This window comes from Halichoeres trimaculatus, unplaced genomic scaffold, assembly GCF_033239565.1.
Source record: "Halichoeres trimaculatus isolate MK-OKI-2021-1 unplaced genomic scaffold, fHalTri1.1 fHalTri1_scaffold_22, whole genome shotgun sequence".
NCBI lineage: Eukaryota > Metazoa > Chordata > Actinopteri > Labriformes > Labridae > Halichoeres > Halichoeres trimaculatus.
This window is the reverse complement of record NW_027437200.1, coordinates 805,695-826,660: the sequence shown is the minus strand read 5'-3', so window position 1 is coordinate 826,660 and position 20,966 is coordinate 805,695. Positions and strand designations below refer to the sequence as shown.

Sequence of the window (20,966 nt, the reverse complement as noted above, 5' to 3'; positions counted from 1 at the left end):
GCTGATGCTTCAGTACTGACCCTTGAACTACCGGCTCAACTGTTTGGCAGAAATCATCAATAAATTAGTGATAGTTAATGATTTAAAAACAGAACAACTCAATCATTGTTGGATATTTTTAACATATCAGGGAACAGAAAACTGCAAAGCAAAAAGACATTTTCTTGTTGTGGTTTATAAGTTTTTAAAAGCCAAATGATTATGTGATAAAATAATACACAAATGTGTGGGATAAAAATGACGAAAAAAGCAAAAAATGTGAATACATAAAATTATAGAAAAACTTACACTAGATGTTTTAAAATACATCTACTGATGAGAATGAATTTGACAACAAAAAAATGTGAATAATATTATATATATATACAATTATAACCTAAAATGGTAAAGTATTTACAATAGTAATGACAGTAAAAGTAACTTTTTGATTCAGTTATATTGGTTTTCAGTTTTTTTTTCTGTATCAACATTGACAGAAACAATTTCTTTTGACATTAAATATTTCTGAACACATTGACCTCTGCCAAATAGTTGATCTGATAGCTCGAGGTTAATAATGTCAAAGATGTAAACAATATACCTGTTTAACTACTTAAGTACTAGTTAGTTAAAACCTAAAATGCCTGTTTATTTTACTGTTTGTATTTTAACTTGTTTACAGTCAACTTTATATTGTTTAACAGGCAAATATGATATTCCGAGTGGCAATAGTGAAAAAAACAATACTGGTCACCGAAATGTCTATCAAAAAATACAAATAAACAATACATACCGGGACATCTTCAGCCAGTAGGAGGAGGAGGAGGAGATGTTGTTGGCGCTGATTACGGCGTGGCAAAGTGCAATTGAAATTCATTGTAATTACAATGAAAGATGGTAAGATCTTGGTATTTTGATAGTGTTATTAGCTGTGTTTAATATACTACTGAAAAGGCTTTGAAAATTTGCTGGCAAATTGTAAAATAGAAGAAGAGGTCGACATCATGTTGTCATTTCCGGTAAGTACGGCACTCGGCAGTATGAGATTTGGGACAGCACTACACCCTCAAAATTTGCGCGCTAAGCCAGTGAGTATGTAGTACGCTTAGTACACTCAATTTGAAAATTTTGAGTACACGGTATGGAAGTATGTGATTTGAGACACACTACTGGTCTTTCTGCAGCCAGCCTCAAGCAGATTCTCAATGAACAGCAACTTTCAGCACTTCAGCACAGGCTTCATTTTTACTAAGCAGTAAAATGGCTTCTTTGAAAGTGAAGGTTTAAGACCCCCCCCTAATGTATATTATCATATCCCATTGTACTGTATCGCACAACCTTGTTTCCTACCATGTCTTGCTGGACTTAATGGTTCCATACCATACTTTCCAGCACAACATGGTTCTGTATCATATTGCATCATGTTGTATCACATCATGTATGTTATCATCATTTTGTTCCCTTTTATATCATAATAATTGAACTAGTATCACCATTTCTTCTCATATGAGCAGGCATGAGGTCAGAAACTGTTGTGTTTGGCAGCAGTCCCAGTGTTGGTCTTTGGACTATGTATCAGTTTTAGTCACATTTTAGTTGTTTCCATATGATATAGTTTTTGTCCAGTTTTAGTCAGTGAAAACTCAAAAAGGTTTTCATCTAGTTTTAGTAAAAACAGAATGTATTAGTCTTTCACTTAGTGAATTTATTTAACAGCTATATTAATATATGTCTTAAATTCATTAAAAATGTCACATTCTGGTCCTAAAAACATCTCACAGAAGTCTTAAATTTTCCGGGGCAGGACTAGTTAATGTTGTTTTTGCTTTCTATGTGTGCTGCAGTCTGAACTTCTATCTATTTGAAGTCCGCCCTGTGTACGGGACTTTTATCGTGTCAGCCAGCATCAGTGCGCACAGCCTGTCCTGTCTGAACGTTCACTTTTGGTTCTGGTGTGCAGTTCACGATGTGCCCAGCCTTTAATAGAAGTACAAGAGAATAACAGTCTGTAACATACAGAGGCCAATCTCGCAAGTCAGTTTTATTCCTAAAAGACAAAACACCTCTGTTGTTTCCTTTCTTTAGAAATACAATTTTTAGCCTTTTATTTGGGCTTTAACCCCTGTGATATAAAATATCTGCATGCTTGCTGGCCAGTCCAGGATTATGGGTAAGTGCAAATTTATCAAGGGTTGGCTGGATGGTGTCTGTTTGGATTTTAATACAATAGGATCCCCGACCATCTTCCATATTTACCCCATTTGGGGCCTTAAATTGCATTCAAGGTGGCATTAAAAAGTCTTGACTTGCTGAAACCTGCAGATTCCCTGAAAAATTTACTGATGTCTCTTCATGTTTTAGTCATCAAAGTGCCATGGGAAGCTTGTCACTTATTATCGTCATGAAAAAAAAGGAGCGTCATTGAAATCATTTCTTCATCATTGACGAAAACAATTATACGAAGGAGAAAAATCTCAAAGTCTTTGTTGAAAACAAACAGACACCTGGGGCATGATAAGAATGATTAACAGCCATCTGCCAGGATGGCCGGGCTCAGCGGCTCCATTAAACCTGATGTACAGAGGACACAGCCCTGAAATCAGACGGCCTTTCAATCCATGATGCAGTTAGTCATGAAATCAAATTGAAATGCAGCTTCTCAAGCAGAACGCTTCAGCCCATGTGTGTCTGGGTTACGGAGGAGAGCTGGCTCTCTGCCACGTCTCTGAGACTGTCAGATTCATCTCCAGAAAATAGAGAGGATTTGATTGTGTGTGTGTGTGTGTGTGTGTGTGTGTGTGTGTGTGTGTGTGTGTGTGTGTGTGTGTGTGTGTGTGTGTGTTTGTGTGTGTGTGTGTGTGTGTAGTTTTTGTACCTGCACAATGTCTGAGGGATACAATGAGAGCATGTACAAAGAAAGGATGAGTCAGTCGATGTCCGGTTCAAAGGAGACAACAGTTCAATAGAGAGAAGTCACCGTGCTGGGATGCAATTCAACCTTTAAAGCAACGTTTCTGGGTTTGATTTTCAAGGTCCTCTCTGTTCCTGTGACGTTTCCTTAGTGATGGATGGAAGAGAAGTCATCAGCTGAGGTGTGTGTGTGTGTGTGTGTGTGTGTGTGTGTGTGTGTGTGTGTGTGTGTGTGTGTGTGTGCGTGTGTGTGTGTGTGTGTAATTATTCACCATCAGTGTGATCTCAGTTTTCACCTCCTTTCATGACGTTTGCACAGAGCTCATTTTGGGTTCAGAGAACCAGAGGAACATGGGGATAAACCAGCTGCAGTTTGTCTGCCTTTGTTAGAGTTTACCTTATTTTAAACCCTCAGTTTTGAATCTTGGTTGATCTATAAATATTTCAGTGGTTGACTCCGGTTTTTCTCACCTCAGGCTTTTATCCAGGATTTCATCAGTTTTATCTTTAAAGGACTTTGAGCGGGTGATTCATGCTTTTATGTCGAAACGGTTGGACTAACGCTCTCAACATTGGTGTTAATCAGGGTTCCCTTGCACACTTAAGGCTGGTTCACATTACAGGATTCTTCAAACCTTCACACATTTAGAGAGCACACACTTGATGATAAAAAAGACAGATCGCACAGGTCTCTCTTCCGATCTTAAAGTGTGTGGTCTGCACTCCGGGGACACCACACACTAACAGATTCTTCAGCAGAGCTTTAGCCTCTTCACGCTCAATATTCCAAATCTTGCGTATTAAAATGTGACTTCAGCATAAAAAAAAAAGACGGATGGTTGCTTTCGGACTCTTAAATTTCGAAGAAAACACACACACACACACACACACACACAAGAAATAAAAAGATAATGGTAAAAGTTGTGGAGACGGCAGGGATATGGGCTGAATGAATAACAATGTTAGTTGGAGGTGAGTGAAGTTGTTATAAGTATCACACATAGATTTCTTACTTCCTCTGCGCACAGTCAGCTCGCATCTTGATTGGCTTTGCTCCAGTACTTGTGACATTACACACTGTTCCTGCTCGGCTCCTCACACACTACAGGATTTTTAGTCCCAAGTATTAAACATGTCCAATATCTACTGTCTATCAATTAGAGGCCTTTAGAGCAGCTCTGACCAGAAGAAATCACGCTTAAAGGGCATATTGCAGGTCAAAGACAACTGTCAAGAAATTTATAGTAAAATAACTTAAAATTGTATCCTGAAGGAAATTCCTAAACGAATCAACCTCAGGCTCTTCTGGAGACGTTTTAGTATGGGTTTTTGTACTTCTGTGTTGAAACCAGCATTTGAAGGTGACGTCACAATAGGGAGGCCCTGCTGTTTCTACCTCTGTTTAACAATTATCAACGTCAGACAATCGGGCCTTTACTGGCTTTGATTGTAAGGAGGAGATTGGAACAAACAGACCCATCATCCTGTAGTGTGTACCCGCCTTTACAGTTAGTCCAAAATGCTGCTGCTGGTCTTTTTAACCAGTGGTAAATAAAGTACTTGAAAGCCATACTTGAGTAAAAGTACAGATATCTCACTTGAAATCTACGGCCATAAAAGTGAAAGTCACCCACTGAAAAACAACTTGAGTAAAAGTCTTAGGTCCAATCCTTCTTACCCTTTCTCCTTCATCTTACCCCTTTGTCTTACCCCTCCATCCACCCCTTCCCCTTTGTCTTCTGTTTAAGGGCCAAAAAGGAAGGGGTAAAACAAAACATCTCTTAGAAACAAGACCCTGCTCGATCCCCACTTCGTCGTCACCGCTAGATGATCACTGGCTGTCATAAACCGCGACTGTTTCTTCTCTTCCACAGCGAACAGATTTTTACAAAGTGATGATAAACTGATGTCAGATTAGGGCGACACATTCACAAAAAACAGACTTCACTACAATACTCCACATCACATGAGTAAAGAGACAGCCAAACCATGAAAAGTGAACATTAAGCTAACAATACAGTATTTGGAAGCTAAATTATGTAGCTTCTGAGCACTGTAATCTTAGCTTATCATAGCTTATTGTTGCTAATGCAGCTCCTGAAAGCAGCCTAGCTGTCTAATCACTTATGAAACGCAGCCCACCGCAGTGGAGTCCGTCCGTGTGAACCCGTTACCCCCACTCAATTCCACATAATCATTATTTATGGACCTGAACGTTGTGATTTCTTTTCATGTGTGGATTATTTGAGTTAATACCAATATCTGGGAGAAATTTTGTTTGAATTGCATCTTTGGAAATAAATGTGATGAGACAAAAGTTGACGCGTTCAATACTTATTTCCCCCACTGTAAGTATCAAAAGTAAAAGAAACAAAACAGCTAGAAAAAGTTCTTCTTGCAGCTTTATTAAGATTAATTATCTCTCAACTCCCTTCACTTCCTGCTTTTTCCCTCTATCCTTCCTTTGCCTCTTGCTTCCTTTGTTTAGATTTGATGGTGAGATTTGAAATATCAATATTTTGTTGTTTTTCAGCAAAAACAGTAGGTACTTGATCATTTTGGATGAACCTTTAATCCTGACAAAAGTAAAAATGGTTTCAGACATGGGGCAGGAGTCTGTCTCTTTCTAAAGCTAAACTAGCAGGTGGTAGTGTGGAGGTGTCTCTTCTATCGCCGGTGGGCGAGGTTGCTTCCATCATGCTGCAGACACTGAGGATGAGATGTTTACTATTATATTCACTTTTTTTGTGTCTGAGTTTTGTGCAGTGTTTTTCCTGCTGATCTGTCAGCCATCTTGTTTCCTACCTGCCAGTCTGCCTGCTGCTGCCCTTTTTGCCATCTTCTTGATTTTTTGTCTCTGAATAGATTAAAGATCACTTAACTGATATTATGGTGTGTTTTTTGTCTCCTGCTTTTGTGGTCCACGTGTTCAGATACATAACAGAAACTTTGTCATACTGATGGGGCCTCAATCCAGCATCATCACATTAATCCAGGTGTTCCACTCCAGCAAGAGGAAATGGCGTGAAAACACAGACATGAGATGAGACAGTGGGTGGGTCTCAATGCGTTAATTCCCTGCCTCCTCTGTCCGAGCTCTTCAGCGGCACCAGAAGGACTTTCTTAGTCGCCATTTAGAAGACTGTTCCACAGTGATAACCAGAAGGTGAGAGGATTGAGGAGACTGATCGGAGGAGACTGATCGGAGGAGCTATAATCAAGGAAACTTGAGAGCTGGTTTTGTGGAAGTCTTTTCACTGACAGACACGCCCCCATATGGAATATCACTCTCTGATTGGATGCTACAGCGGCTCAGACTTCTCAACATGAAACTTCACAAACACAACAAAGTTTAATGAGAGAAAAGACGAGCTGAAAACAGGCATGGAGGATCGTTCAGAAACTGATCATAAATCTGGTCATGAAGTGTATGTTGTGAGTTTAAAGCACAAAACACTGAACACAACCATCATCAAATCAATATAACAGAGGATTAATACAGACAACTGAAATCTACTGAATAATATCTTCCTGAAACACAATAAACCAGGTTATATTAATAAGTTTCAGAGTTTGCGGTTAGATGTGCTCTCGATAAAGGCTAAATAATTCATAAATAATGACACATTTTACCGGTAAAGTGATGCTTGAGCTTCGAAACAGCACACAGAATAAACAGAGAGCAGGTTTTCTTTATGGTAACATGTTTGTTAAACAGGTTAAAGGAACAGACAAAGCTCTGTTACTGTTTCTGTTTGATCAGATTTATTACAGCACACATGTGCAGACGCACAAACAATTGGCGCTGACTGACAGATGATCCAGAGGCAATCATCTGATGCTGTCATCACTGAAACACGTCGCTACATGTGACGCTCTGGAGGAGAGGATGTCCTATTGCTCTAAAAACCAATCTCCTCCATCCTCTCTCCTCTCTTTATTTCCTTCATCTCTCCATCATCTCTGGTGGGAGGGACTAAGACGCAAGTGAACGACACAAGTGGAGGAAGGAAGGATGGAACTTTGGAGCTTTGAGATGCACCCAGTGAGGTCTGATGCAGATGAAAACAAGACTGAAGTGGATGGAAAAAAGCTGCTTACAAGTAAAACCAAAACATTTAGAGCTCCCCCTGTTGGCTGGCAGGAGTATATGTCACAGAACCTGCCTGCGTCTTTGAAGAGACTGGGAACCTGTGATGGTCACATTGGAGGTTAACAAAGACACGACTTAATCCAAGCATTATGAGCGCCCAAATGCTTCAACTCGTCTTGGCTCAACGTAGATTTCCAGATTCCTCTCAGTCCAACGCTTGATTTCAGCTTCTTGATCTCTGTGCGAGGCTCAAAGTAACCTTTAAACTGCTGAAGGCAAACCTTGTCTGACCCTCCAGGCTTTAAACCAGAGCATGGATAAGTTAGAAAGCATCTAATCCACAGACTGTACGGATCTTAAAGGATCCTAAGAGCCGAGGCCTCACACTGATCAACCACTTGTTTGGCTGAGAGTTCAGACGATCAGTCGTAGTGGATTTATAATTGGATTTTATTAATGATTAAGACTTCATGAACATGAGCAGCAATTATCTTCTCTTTGTAGAGGTGTTCAGGAACTTCATGTCAGGCAAGACTCTTTTTAAACTGCCATGACTAACCAAATTCAAGCAATTCTAGCAGCAGAGAGTCAATGGGATGAAAACTCCCTTAGAGACACTTTTTTGCATAGTTTGTCTGAGGACATTAAGGACAATCTAGCACCGTTGTATTTGCCCCCTGATTTTGGTTCTTTAGATGCCATGGCTATAAAGATTGACAACAGACTTCAGGAGAGAAGAATGGAGCGGACCCGCAGATCTCGTAGACTACCGTGCCTCCTGGAAAGACCACCTTTGTCTACAGATTTTTCCTCATCCTTTACTAATTTCTGGAAACAACTCAATGGCTTCCTCTTATGGACATGAGGAGCCCATGCAAGTTGGATGCACCCATCTATCCACAGAGGAACGACAGTGGCGCCTGAAGGGGGGAAGATGCTTCTATTGTGAACAGCTGGGCCACCTCCTTGCTGCATGTCCAGTAAAAGATCAAGCTCATCAGTAGGACGAGGCTTATTGGTGAGTCAAACTTCTATTTCACAAAATCCCTCCAGACCAATACCTAATGCTTGACTGACTATTTCTGGGTGTTCCCTGGAGCTATCTGTGTTTATTGATTGAGCAGCAGATGGACGTTTTATGGACTCAGCCATGGCCTCCTTTTCAGGTTAGCTAGGAAAAGAAGCTCGGGCTGTCCTCAGAACCCCTACGTTGTCCTCGGGAGACCACTGCACTGGATGGCCGGTTTCTTTGCTACATCACTCAACGTTCCCCTGTCTTTAGTTTTACCATGTCAGGTAACCATTCAGAGATGCTTTCGTTCTTTGTAATTGACTCACCTGAGTTTCCTATTGTTTTGGGTCACCCCGTGGTTAAAGAGACACAATCCACACATTGACTGGTCCACTGGGATTATTTTGGGTTGGAGTGAATCATGCCACTCATCGTGTCTCATGTCTGCCTCACCTTGTTCCCCTACCAAGAACTCTGACTCCTCAGATTTCCCAGATCTATCTCATGTCCTTTCTGTCTACCTGGACCTAAAGGAAGTGTTCAACAAGTCCCGGGCCACCTCATTGCCTCCCCATCGGCCATATGGCCATATGATTGTGCTATAAAAGGAGGCCATGGATGAGTACATTCAGAGTTCCCTGGCCGCAGGAATCATCCTCCTCTCCTCTTTACCTGCTGGAGCAGGTTTCTTCTCCGTGGGTAAGAGGGACAAACCACTGAGCTCTTGTATTGAGGTCTCGAGGTCAGAGTAAAGATATGGTCATGCTGCTCAGCCTAAGAGTTGTTGTTTTTTTTTGTTTTTTTTGGGGGGGGGGGGGGGTGAACTCTTAAGACTGTTGTACTTTTCTTCTGGAATTAACTTTGGATTTTGGAACCTTTTATGTAAGGAATTTTGCTTTTGTTAACTTTTTGGGACTTTGGAACTTTTCTTTGGGAATGGACCTTGTTTGGATCATCTTGAATTTTTAAGTAAAGAACTCTGCTTTTGATCGCATTTTTTCTCCTGGTTTCTCTCTCTGCACCTGAGTCCCTTCTTTTTGAATCCTGTCATAGCTGGAACATAGTAATCTGTGTGTGCCAGGAGAGAACATTTCTTCTTCATGCCTCAGGTTTGGAAGGTGTCATACGTCGGGTGGACAGGAGCAGGACGAGCTTCCCTGACACATTGACAGGAGCACATCCAGGCTGTCCCCTGCTCTCCACTGTGGAAGCCTAATCCCTCTGGGGTAATAAAAATGATTAAAAATGTCGATAAAAAAGTTTAATAAGTCATAAAAATGTGATAAATCTTGGCTAACGTGAGATGTTGAATTTCTAAAGCATAATTTTCTATTTTTATCCCATAATCTTTACCTTTACCTCATAGTGTTTACTTTCTATTCCATTATTCAATATGTAACACCTGCCTTTGACTTTTTCTAAGTTTGAGTTTTCCCAAAGTTTGGTCTTATATTTGATATTTTGATTTTGATTTTTTATTTTTTAATCAAATCATTTAGAGTTAAAATCCCACCACTGAACCATATATGTCTCAACACTGACTTTCATTTAGTAGTTTTGACAATGAATCTAATAAAATCACCATTTTATCTTCTTTATTTGACTTTCTCAAGCATTGGTCTCATTTTCATTTTTATCTTAAAATTTGAAATCTTTGAAGAATGTCATATTTTTGATCTTTATTTAAAAACATGATTTTTTTTCCACATTTAATCACATATAAACAGCTAAATAAAATTGGCTACTTAACTGCTTACAAACACTTTAAATCCTAATTTTAATCTTTTCAATCTTGTAGTCTTGGTTTTTAAATTTATCTCAGAATCTTGACTAATCTCGCCTTTTCAACCCTATCTTACAGCTTTTACCACCAATCTCTTTAACAGAAATTGAAATCCAGGTTTTTCTTTCCTTTCTATCTCAAAATATGTATCTTTACATTTTAGTTTAGGTTTATTTCAAATTTTGATTTCAATCAATTTTTTTTTTTTTTTAATTTAATTTTTTTTTTTTTTTAAAGGGGCTGTGAGGAGTTTCAAAGTGATCTTGAAAAAGTCCCCCCCCCCCCTTTAGATATCTGTCTGACCATAATCCACACTTTAAAATGAAATTATCAGCGCATATATTGCTGGTAACAGGTTATTTTAAACTGCTACATTCTAGCTTCCAGTTCGGGTCATCCAGGACCGGATTGATATACAGCATGTCGAGGTCTCCATGTCAACACCCCACTGACTGATGAAGTTTAGTCGAGAAAAGAGACAAAACACAGAGATCTGTGTTTTTTCCTCCGCTAAAAACGATTTCCATGACTAATTTTGAAGCGATGGTGGACACTGGAGCCTGTCAGACGCAAAAAGGACAGAAGAGCAGAAAAAAGATAAACAGGAGAGTGATACAGCCTGAGATAAAGGTTAATCAGCCTTTAGCTCGGGCTATGCCAGACTGCCAGCTGCGCTAAATACAAAAAGTGTGTGGAGACTCCAAACCACAAGGAAGTGAGGGAGTGCAATCAAAACAGGTCCTCCTCAATGCATTTTTAAATTTAAAATTCAGAATTTGATTTTGCAAGTGTGACATTTCATCTTGTATTTTCAATATCTATTCATATGTGCGCGCGCACACAAACACACATGTGTATATATATATATATATATATATATATATATATATATATATATATATATATATATATATATATATATATATATATATATATATCAATCAATCTTTATTTATATAGCGCCAAATCATAACAAATGTTATTTCAAGTCACTTTACAAAAACATTTACAGGTCTAGACCCGTAAATGTTAATAAAATTTTATTAGCAGAAACCCAACATCAAGACAAGATAAGGAGTCTTATCTTATCTTAATCCACCATGAGTACAGGACTTTGCAGCATTTAGCAAGTTACAATGGCAAGGAACAACTTCCCTTTAACGGGCAGAAACCTCGGACAGAACCAGACTCATGTTATGCTGGGCTCACACCAAACGATTTTTACAGTCTCAGACTAAAACCTGAAAATCTTTAATAAATCTTGGAGTTTTACTGCAGTCGTGGCGCGCGCACGTGCTCTCGATCGTTTAGTGTGAGATAGTAATCTGCGCTGTTTCATGTCAGTCTTTTCCCAGTCTTTGGTTTGCGATGGTATCAAACATGTTTGATATTATCGGAAGTCGCAGTGACGTCACACAATCAACAACCAATAGATGAGCTCTGACGAAAGCGTAAACAGGAAACCAGGCAGATATGAAGGAATGGAAGCAATGGAGGAGCGACGGAGAAAATGGACCGTAGAAAAAGAGGAGCGAATGGTGGAGTTATGGGCAGAGCAGCCCTGCCTGTTTGACATCAACTCTCGCACATACCACGACAGAGTGGAAAAGGAAAAGAAATGGACCGAGATTGCAGAAGCCCTGCAAATGCCCGGTAAGTGCGCTAGCTATACTAACATGCTACCGCTGTATTCAACGCCATGCCTTGCTATGTTAGCACATGTTAGCTTGTGGCGTTACATTACAATACGCACTAATAAAAGACAGCGAGAAGTAAGGGAATGTGTACACTTAATTTAATACAAAGAAAATAAACACGTGACCTTCGCTGATGCAACCCAATTTACGTGTCAGTTGCTGAGGTGAAAACAAGAAGTCTTTCTCTGAGGACACAGTTTAGCCGACTCCTACGACCTCGGCCAAGTGGAAGTGGGGAAAAGCCCCTCACTTCAAAACAGAAGTGGATCTTAAGAAGTATGGACTTTCTCAAGCCATTTGTCATCCCCCGCAACACAGAGACCAGCCTTGTTGTGAGTATTTAGATAAACAGATATATATCCTCTATGTATTTCTTATATACTCACTTTTGGTAATGTTTGTAAGTTACCAACTGTGTATAGAAAGTACCACTTACATACTAAATACATGTTGACAATCTTATCCAACAGACTGAAGACAGTGAGACAGACACATAGTGGACAGTGGCTGATGAGATGTCCTCTCCTATGGAGGAGTATTCCACTCTGGACAAAGACACAACAGAGTCTCTGCTCAGGCCTTGTACACCAGGCTCATCAAGGTCCTCAAGCCCACCAGCATCAGAGCCAAGAGTCTGCCAGCCATTCAAAAAAAAAGGCAAGACGTGCCAGTGAAAATGACATTGAGCTTGAGAAACTTGAATTGCTAAAAGAAATGTCCAAAAGTGCCAGAGGCTTCAATGCAGATAAAGTAGAAGAAGAGTCAAGCTTTGGACGACAGGTTGCATTTGAGGTCTGTCACATCAAGGACCCAACTTTAAAAACAAGAGCAAAAAAAAAAAGTTATGACTATACTGTATGATTTTCAAGAAGCAGATCAGCAGCAACTAATGGGCAGGGAACAATACAGGTCACAACCTCAATACTTGACTCAAAGTCAGCATCATAGTCAAGTCCAGCCTCAAAAACATCCTCAGACAATACAACCATCACATCAGCACACACACAGTCTGCCTCAAGGACAGTCAAGTTTCATGCAACTGCTTGAAGACACTGAAAACATTTAGATTCGTTTGAGCTTGAATGAGTCACAATACTCATTTTGTTTACATTTCAGGTGTTTTTTGTATCTAATTTTTTTTTTCTGATGTGTATATTACACATGATGCACACGTTTAAATAGTGCTGTTAATGCACTTTCAATGCTGAAATACTGTTTCAGACTAATTTTTTTGCACTTCACCTGACAGCTGTGGCTAAATAAGCTGGTATTTTAATTCATTTTTAGTGTATTGTTTTGTGAAAATGACACTTTACTAAGAATGTCCTTTTAAAGTTTTGGTTTCAAAAACTGAAGTCTGTGTTTGCAGAGTTATGCCCTGATGTGGAAGTGCCTTTTCTACTTTGAATAAAGAAAAAAACAAACAACTTTTCACAAAGTATTTGCTTCTTTTTTGAACTGATATGTACAATAAAAAAAGGGAAACTGGTAATGTAACCAATACCTGTACATTACACCAGTAGAGTTAAGTCAGTCTAATTTTTCTATTTTAATTAGAAAGACAGACTTGAGCACAAAAATTTACAGTATTTCCACATTAATGAAATTTGTGTCCATATGTAGATACTGCCAAGAAACAGACTTTAATGTGGGAAAACAGGCAGTCAGGGATATCGCATCATATTTTTGCACACATTATATATGGTGCTCCTGCCATGGTACTTGGCCTTCTGGTGAGTTAAAATAGTCCTTCATCATTTCCCTCAGTTCTTTAGCCCTTTGTGTTGGATTACGTGCTCTGTTGTTTGCCAGATCATGGAAAGCCCCTTGGCCTTCTTGCCTCCAGGATCCAGGGATAAATACATGGTCATCAGTCTCTCGGTCAGTCAAGGCAAGTGGCACATAGGGCTCTGATCTGTGTGCTCTCAAGAAATTGTGGGTCACACATGAGGCAAGTGTAATTTTGACTACCTTGTCAGGATCTAGATTGATGGTTGTTCTGAAGACCCGGCGCCTATTGGCAAGAATGCCAAATGCGTTTTCCACAACCCGCCTAGCCCTCGACAACCTGTAGTTATAGATTCTCTGGTCATGGTCCAACTGTCGGTGTGAAAATGGCTTCTGGAGGTCAGTGCGTAGGGGGAACGCATCATCTGCAACAAGCATGTACGGCATGACAATGTCTGTGTTAGGCAGGGGTTCTGGTGGGGGTACATTAAGAAGGCCTGCTTCCATTGCTCTGTGGAGGTCAGAGTGGGCAAACAGACCTCCATCTGACAGTCTGCCTTGGGCCCCTACACTCACATACACAAATTTATAATGTGCATCCACAACTGCCATTAATATCACAGAAAAGCGACCTTTGTAGTTGCGAAATGTGCTGCCTGAATGACCAGGGGGCTGTATATAGATATGTTTGCCATCCAGTGCACCGAGGCAATTTGGGTACTGCCACTTCTCAAAGAAGTCCGCAGCAATAGCTTTCCAGGCAGCCTCTGATGTTGGTGTCTACGAAACAAAACAAGTACACTTTAATTGGTGATGATATTTCATTTTCATATGGGTATTGCCTACTGTAAGATTACAGATGTTAAGTGTTATTGTTTCACCTTGAGGAAATCCTCCTTCATGACCTCATAGAGAGCCTCACATGTTGAGAGAATGATCTCTGAAACAGTTGTGGCTCCCATGCGGTATTGGAACCCCAGGGATTTAAAGGTTTCACCTTGAATGGAAATAGTATAGAGATGTAAGACTCATAATTTAACTGTAACAGAGCAAAGTGAGACATGCAGAATTACATTTGAAAGTTTGTGCACCCCTTTAAAAAAACTTATGGTCATGTTTATATTGAAAAGAGTATAATAGTAATTTTATTTCATAGATAGAAGAAAAATAAAAAAAGACCACATTGGCATTTGAAAAAATTATACATCTTGAAATGCGATGAAATTATGTTTTTATGTTTCTATTTTTTTTTTTTTTTTTGCTTTCTAAAATGAAATGTAACCATGCATTGTTTCCTAACATTGCCCTTTTCTACATTCCAGAACTGTTTTTACATGTACATTGTAAATTTCTATCATTTCACTGTGAGTCTTATCTGGGGTTGGCTGGAGAGCACACATTGGTAATTTCTCTGTGTCCCATTAAATTTTGGGAGGCTGGGGTAAATACAGGAAGGTGTTACCCTTTCTACATAAGCACTGGTTATGTCTGTCATACAAACCTGTGGCCAAAAATCTCAGCGTCACAGACAGTCGCTCCCTTGCACTGATGGCAATCCGAAAACGGGTGTTTTGCTTTGTTATTAGTGGTTGTACTCGTTCTAATAAAAAGTCAAAGTCCTTGGATGTCATGCGTAGCAATTCTTTAAATCCAGCTCTGTCATTCGCCTGATGTAAAATGGCAAAAGTAGAGGAAAAAAAGGGTTTATGCTTTTTGATAACCTTTGTCAAGACAACATATTTAAGATATTATGTCAGTGTTATAGTATATATGTGAGGTCTACATTGGCAATATGTTGAAGTTATTCTAACTGATTATTCCAGATGGCAATAGTTAGTTAGCAATGTTGTCATAACTCACCTCCAGTTCCTTTTGAAGGACAGACAGACCTTGTTGTCCCCGTCCATATAACCAGGGCCTTGCCCATATTCTGTGGCGTCTTTTTCTCTTGTTTTTGTTGTTCTTTTCAGCACAAAACACTGCACACACTAGAGTAGCTGTAGCCAAAAGCTGCTTCTCCTCCATTTTGTAAGTTTCTACTAGGAGCATGATGGGGGAAAACAAAGCATGATGGGAAAAAAGACCTAAAGGAATCTGGTTGTAGTCTTGTAAACAGTGATCCTGCAAGATTCACAGTCTTGGTAAAATCTCAGTCTGAGACTAGGGTGAGACTAAAACTGGTCTTTAGATGTGAGCAGGTGTGAGCTGAAAGTTTCTAGGAGTCTTTTCCAAATCTTTTCAAAGTCTTATAATGTGAGGGTAGCATTAGACAGACATCTGCCTCGACTGTGTTGGGGTTAGAGAGAGACAGATAGATATATGTGTGTGTGTGTGTGTGTGTGTGTGTGTGTGTGTGTGTGTGTGTGTGTGTGTGTGTGTGTGTGTGTGTGTGTGTGTGTGTGTGTGTTTTGATCTACAGCTTCATAAATTCAACAATTACTAGCCTTGTTTCAACTTTTTAACTTTTCACCTAATGTTTATGTTATAGTTTTGATTTTATATTTTGATTTAAACATTAATATCTTACTTTTGACTTTCATTTTATCTCCTATTATTGTTCTTTATAGGGCAATCAGACTTTTTGGGTGTTGATTTGGAGTCATCCCTGAATTCCCCCTTCTCTTTCCCTCACAATTTCAGATTGTCTTTATTTACTACCAGTCATAAATTCAGTCTGTCAGTCTGCTAGTCAATCAGTCAGTCATACATTCAGTCTGTCATTTGGTCAGTGGTTTGGTTGGTCAGTGGTTCGGTTGGTCAGTCAGTCAGTTTGTCAGTCAGTAAGCTGGTTAGTCAGTCATACATTCAGTAAGTTGGTTAGTTCAGTCAATCAGTCAGCCATACATTTCATCTGTCATTTTGTCAGCCGTTTAGTCAGTCAAACATGAAGTCAGTTGATCAGTCAGTAAGATGGTTAGTCAGTCAGTGAGACAGTCATATATTTAGTCAGTCCGTCAAACATTCAGTCAATCAGTCAAACATGAAGTCAGTAATTAATTCAGTCAGTCATGCATTCAGTCAAAAAATTATTGAGTCAGTCAATCAGTCAGTTCATCTGTCTTTCAGCTGGTCAGTCAGTCAGTCAGTCATACATTCAGTTCTACAGACAGTTAGTCACACATTCATCAAGTCAGTTGATTGGGCGGTAGATCGGTCAGTCAGTCATACATACAGTTCTACAGTCAATCAGTTAGTCAGTCACACATTCATTAAGTCATTTGGTTAGTCGGTCGGTCGGTAGGTCGATCAGTGATCCGTTCTTCGAGTCAGTCAGTCATACAGTCTGTCACGTATACATTTAGTCAGTCGGTCGAAAGTGTTTGAAGGGGAGCACTGAGTGAATTACAGGGAAAGTGATTGCTCACACTTTACAACTTGATTAAAATTGTGACGTACGTATTGTCTAATTTACTTCATAATGATGTCTGTTTCATGGTGTGACCTACGTTCTCAAAGCAATGAGTTGTAAATTTCTGTAATTAGAATTGATTCTTTTATTTGGAACAATAATAAACAAAAACAATCAAATCAACAGTATGAAAATATGAAAATTTAACTTCATACCTTCAGATATGAACCAGAGCTGAAAAGAGGAGTAGGAGGAGTTACACGTGAAAGGCACAAGAGAGAACAAGTCTCTGTTGGCTAAACAAAGTAGAAGAGTGCCCCCTGCAGAGAGCTGAGGGAAAGTTGACGTCAGTCGGTCAGAGTTTTTATCTCACAGGATCTCTGAACAAACACCAGCTGAATTAGTAATCAAACCAGTTTGACCAGCCTTATGTGGGAACACACATGAAGAATCTGAATCTGGTTTCTCCACATTCATGGCTGGTTCACTTATTGCTCCTCTTCCTCCTCCTCCTCCTTTCCCTCCTGTCCCTGAGTTGCCACACACACACACACACACACACACACACGCACACACACACACACGCACACACATTCAGGAAATCTGTAAGAGCACAATGCAATGCTTGCAGGGAACAGCCTTCAGATCTTTGTGTGTGTGTGTGTGTGTGTGTGTGTGTGTGTGTGTGTGTGTGTGATTTCTGCGCAGGATTACAATCTGTCAGTGTGAAAATGGACTGCTCTGTGAAACGTGTGTGTGTATTTGCTGTTTGTGTCAGGAAAGAATACACACACACACACACACACACACACACACACACACACAGCAAACACACACTGATGTTTTTACATTTAGACTGTTTTTGCAGAGGAGTGTCATGTTGCAGCTGGAGGGAGGTTTCTTGGCATGACAATTCCTTCTGTCTGAGTGTGTGTGTGTGTGTGTGTGTGTGTGTGTGTTTGTATGTGTGTGTGTGTGTGTGTGTGTGTGTGTGTGTGTGTGTGTGTGTGTGTGTGTGTGTGTGTGTGTGTGTGTGCGCTGCGGTACATTGAGATTATTAATGATTAAACCACAATATCTTAGGAACCAGAGTAACATGCCTGAATGTGTAATTACAAGCAGAGCAGGATGGTGCCTTTTTTAGCCGCATACACACACACCAAGGATGGAGAATACACGTTGCTAATGTTAGCCGCTAGCTAGCGATCTTTTATCCTTCATAGAACATGTAAAATTGAACAGTAAACTCAACAAAAATATATGAGCTCACTAAGTACTCAAAAATACAATGGAACAGTGCATAGTGCAAATCTCCGAGCACTATGAAAAATTAACAATTCTTTTGCAGAAAAATAAGCATGTTGCTTTTTCAGGAAGCATACGTGATCTTTCTGGACTTATAGTGTCTCCAGCAGTGGAGAACACCCTCTCAGACGGGGTGGAAGAAGCCTGCACACACAGAAAGCGTTCAGCCAGTCCAGACAGCAGGGGCAGAGTATCTTCCTTGTTCCACCACCACATTTGTGGCACTATCCTTGCAGGGGATGGAGGGCAAGCTTCTGTACAGCTGGATCTCCTGATCCACTCTCTGGGCCAGGGAAAGAACGGGCTGCAATTTTTGAAATGACTGCAGCTCGTTGTCCTCATCTTCAAAGAGTTCCGCCAAGGCTGTCTTTTTCTGCTTCACTAGAGGTGGCATTGCCTGAAATTAAATGAACATGAAGCATATCACTCAATAATCCATTACATAACATCATTATCTAGTGGTAATCACAAATAAATAAGTTAACCTTACAGAGTCTTCCTCTCCATCTTCCCCCTCTCCATCTTCCATCTTCACAGCCTTCCCTCCATCAGCAGTGATGGCTGCCTTTGACACTTGTTTCAGCTCAGAGATCAGATTTCCCTTTTCAACAGCATACCAAGCAGGGATCAAGTGGTTAGTTAAGCTCTCTCTGTTTGGGGCTTTGTACTTTGGGTTGAGAATCTTGGTCATCTCCCTAGAAAATATATAATGAAAATGAATGAGTGGAAAATCTTGTTAACGTGGAAGTCCTCTAATTGTCCCAAGTCATATCGGCTAAATTTAATATTTCCTCCACAATTGAGTACATTCACCTACCGAAATTCAGGGGCATCTACTGTAGCAAATGGGTGCAAGCCTTTCACAACAAACTTAGTGACTGCTCGGTGACATTCGTGTACCCTGGCCTGGGGCATTTCACTTTTGCCTGCCTCAACGAAAGGAGAAGCTAGAGCAAGTAGTGAGCAGGAGCGAGTGCTGCCAGCCTCTGAGCCAGCCAGACTCTCTCTCTCGTCAAGGTCATCTCCTAAATGTAATGCAGAAGGCATTCGTGTAATACTAAGCGTTAATGTTATAGCATGTTTTACAAAGAAGCAAAATGCAGTGGGATAGTTACTTAACAGAGTTACCTTCCGTAGTGACCGCAGAGGTGATCATAGCTTGACTACTGCCGCTGGGCTGAGCTCCATCAGTCCGAAGCGCGTCAAAAACACAACACTCGTTTAACATTATTGCATGTTGTGTGCGCAAATGTTTCTGCATGTTAGTCGTGTAACCTCCCGACGCTGTTATATCCACTTTGCAATGACTGCAAATCGCCTTGTTGCCATCTTTCTTTATGAAGTGAAGCCAAACTTTGAAGCGTTTGAATCTGGAGGGCGCCATTGCTGTTTACAGCTGCAATGCACGTGCTGCTGAACCGGCGTATCTTAATGATGTAAGTGCTTTCTGGACTTGAGTATGCGTAACTTGCGTAAGTTACGTGAGATCCGTGCTGGTTGGAATCGATAAGAGAATCGCTAGATAAACTGCCAAACGATTCCACGGAATTGAAACACACGGAACCTGTTCTCTACAGGAACCGGTTCTCGATTCTCAACCCTAGGTGGCAAGTAAGGTACAGTTTTCTGGTCTGCACTGTTTTTGACACGAAATAGTCACTGCGCCAACATGAATCTGCTGACACCTCCCCCTGGTGCGCCTTCAAGTCTCCCTGGTGCGCCTTCACACCCATCTCTGCGAAGACGGTCTACCGAATTGTCAAACTGGCAGCGCACGGAGATGCGCCGCACAAAAATAACACTGCGCAGGGTGCGCCAGGCTTGCACCCTCTGCGCAGTGTTAGAGCCCATGAAGTCTGCTTAATATAATGTGGGGTCACTGTTAAATAAATAAGTAAAATATACATAAAATACATAAAAGCATTTCATAGTAACTCTTGGTTTGTAATCTTATACAAGCTTTTAGCTTTACTTTACTTTTAGTTTTTTTACTTTTTTTTACTTTTTTTCTTTTTACTTTACTTTTTTAGTTTACTTTTTTTTCAAGTTTTACTTTACACAACAGTTGTGAATCCAGTAATGAACAATTATTTGTGCCCCCCTGCACCTGTCATAACGCCCCCTGTTTAATTTTGTCTGACGCTGACTCTGGGTTAGCACACTGCTAAGCTGCAAAGCTAAGGTAACCCTGACTCGTCTGACAACAGTTGCCACAACTCGACTGCCATAATTGATAACATCACAACAACAGTACATTTTGGCAGATTAGACAATAAGATAAATGCCTGACGGCTGTTACTGTTATGTGAAGCACCACAAAGTTAATCTTGCTAACCTGTCCAGCAGAAAGACGGCAACATCAGCGTCCATTTTCAGCTCTGTTAAACCGTGGAGTTCTCCACTGTCAGAAAGCCACACCAATGTTGACCCGGGTCTTCCCTCTATTATGGTCATAGACCTTCTTTTTCATTTTATGCTCCTCTGTCCTTTTTCTTTTGGGCTGTTTTTCAGCCATTGCTACTGTTGGTATCACACTGCTTTCTTACGCTAACTGCGTACACTACGCAACATACTACTACCCCCCCCGTCTGATCTGTGCCTGAGTATGATCCGCCCCCTGGGTGTGTGAGGGTTTACCCTGTTCTGGTGGCTCGGTTCGAGCCACAGTATTTACCTGCTGAAATTCAGAGCCAAGGCTGTGTGTTGAAACCAGACTTTTTTTTCAACATGATGTCAGTGATGATATCATGTGGATGGAGAGGAGAAATACGGGCATTTTAACAAATAGTGCAGATAAGACGATTGCTGACTACACCTTTGATGGTTAATCATTGTGATGAACGGCATAGAAAACACCGGTTTAAGTTGACAAGGATTTCCTCCATCCATAGTTACATTCACGTGCCTGCATGCATGTGTAACAAGTATGTATTTTTTGCGTAAAGTTCGTCAAAATTGTTCAGTGTTCCCGATTTGTTATTTTTCTAATTCATTTTCATTTTGGAAAATGTTCACGTTTTTGTATTTACAGAAAAGGCTCTACTTTATTTGTTTAAAGGAGGAGACTTTTATTTTGAAAGGGCGTGCTTTGATTTGTGACGGAATCCAGC

At 40.3% G+C, this 20,966-nt stretch overlaps 1 long non-coding RNA gene across 1 annotated transcript; it reads left to right on the top strand.

The window, feature by feature from the left end:
- Window positions 1-11,247: 11,247 nt before the first annotated feature.
- LOC141784337 (uncharacterized) lies at window positions 11,248-12,881 on the top strand. Its single transcript, XR_012597434.1, has 3 exons — window positions 11,248-11,430; window positions 11,631-11,806; window positions 11,945-12,881. It is a non-coding gene; the product is annotated as an uncharacterized LOC141784337 (long non-coding RNA).
- Window positions 12,882-20,966: the final 8,085 nt, after the last annotated feature.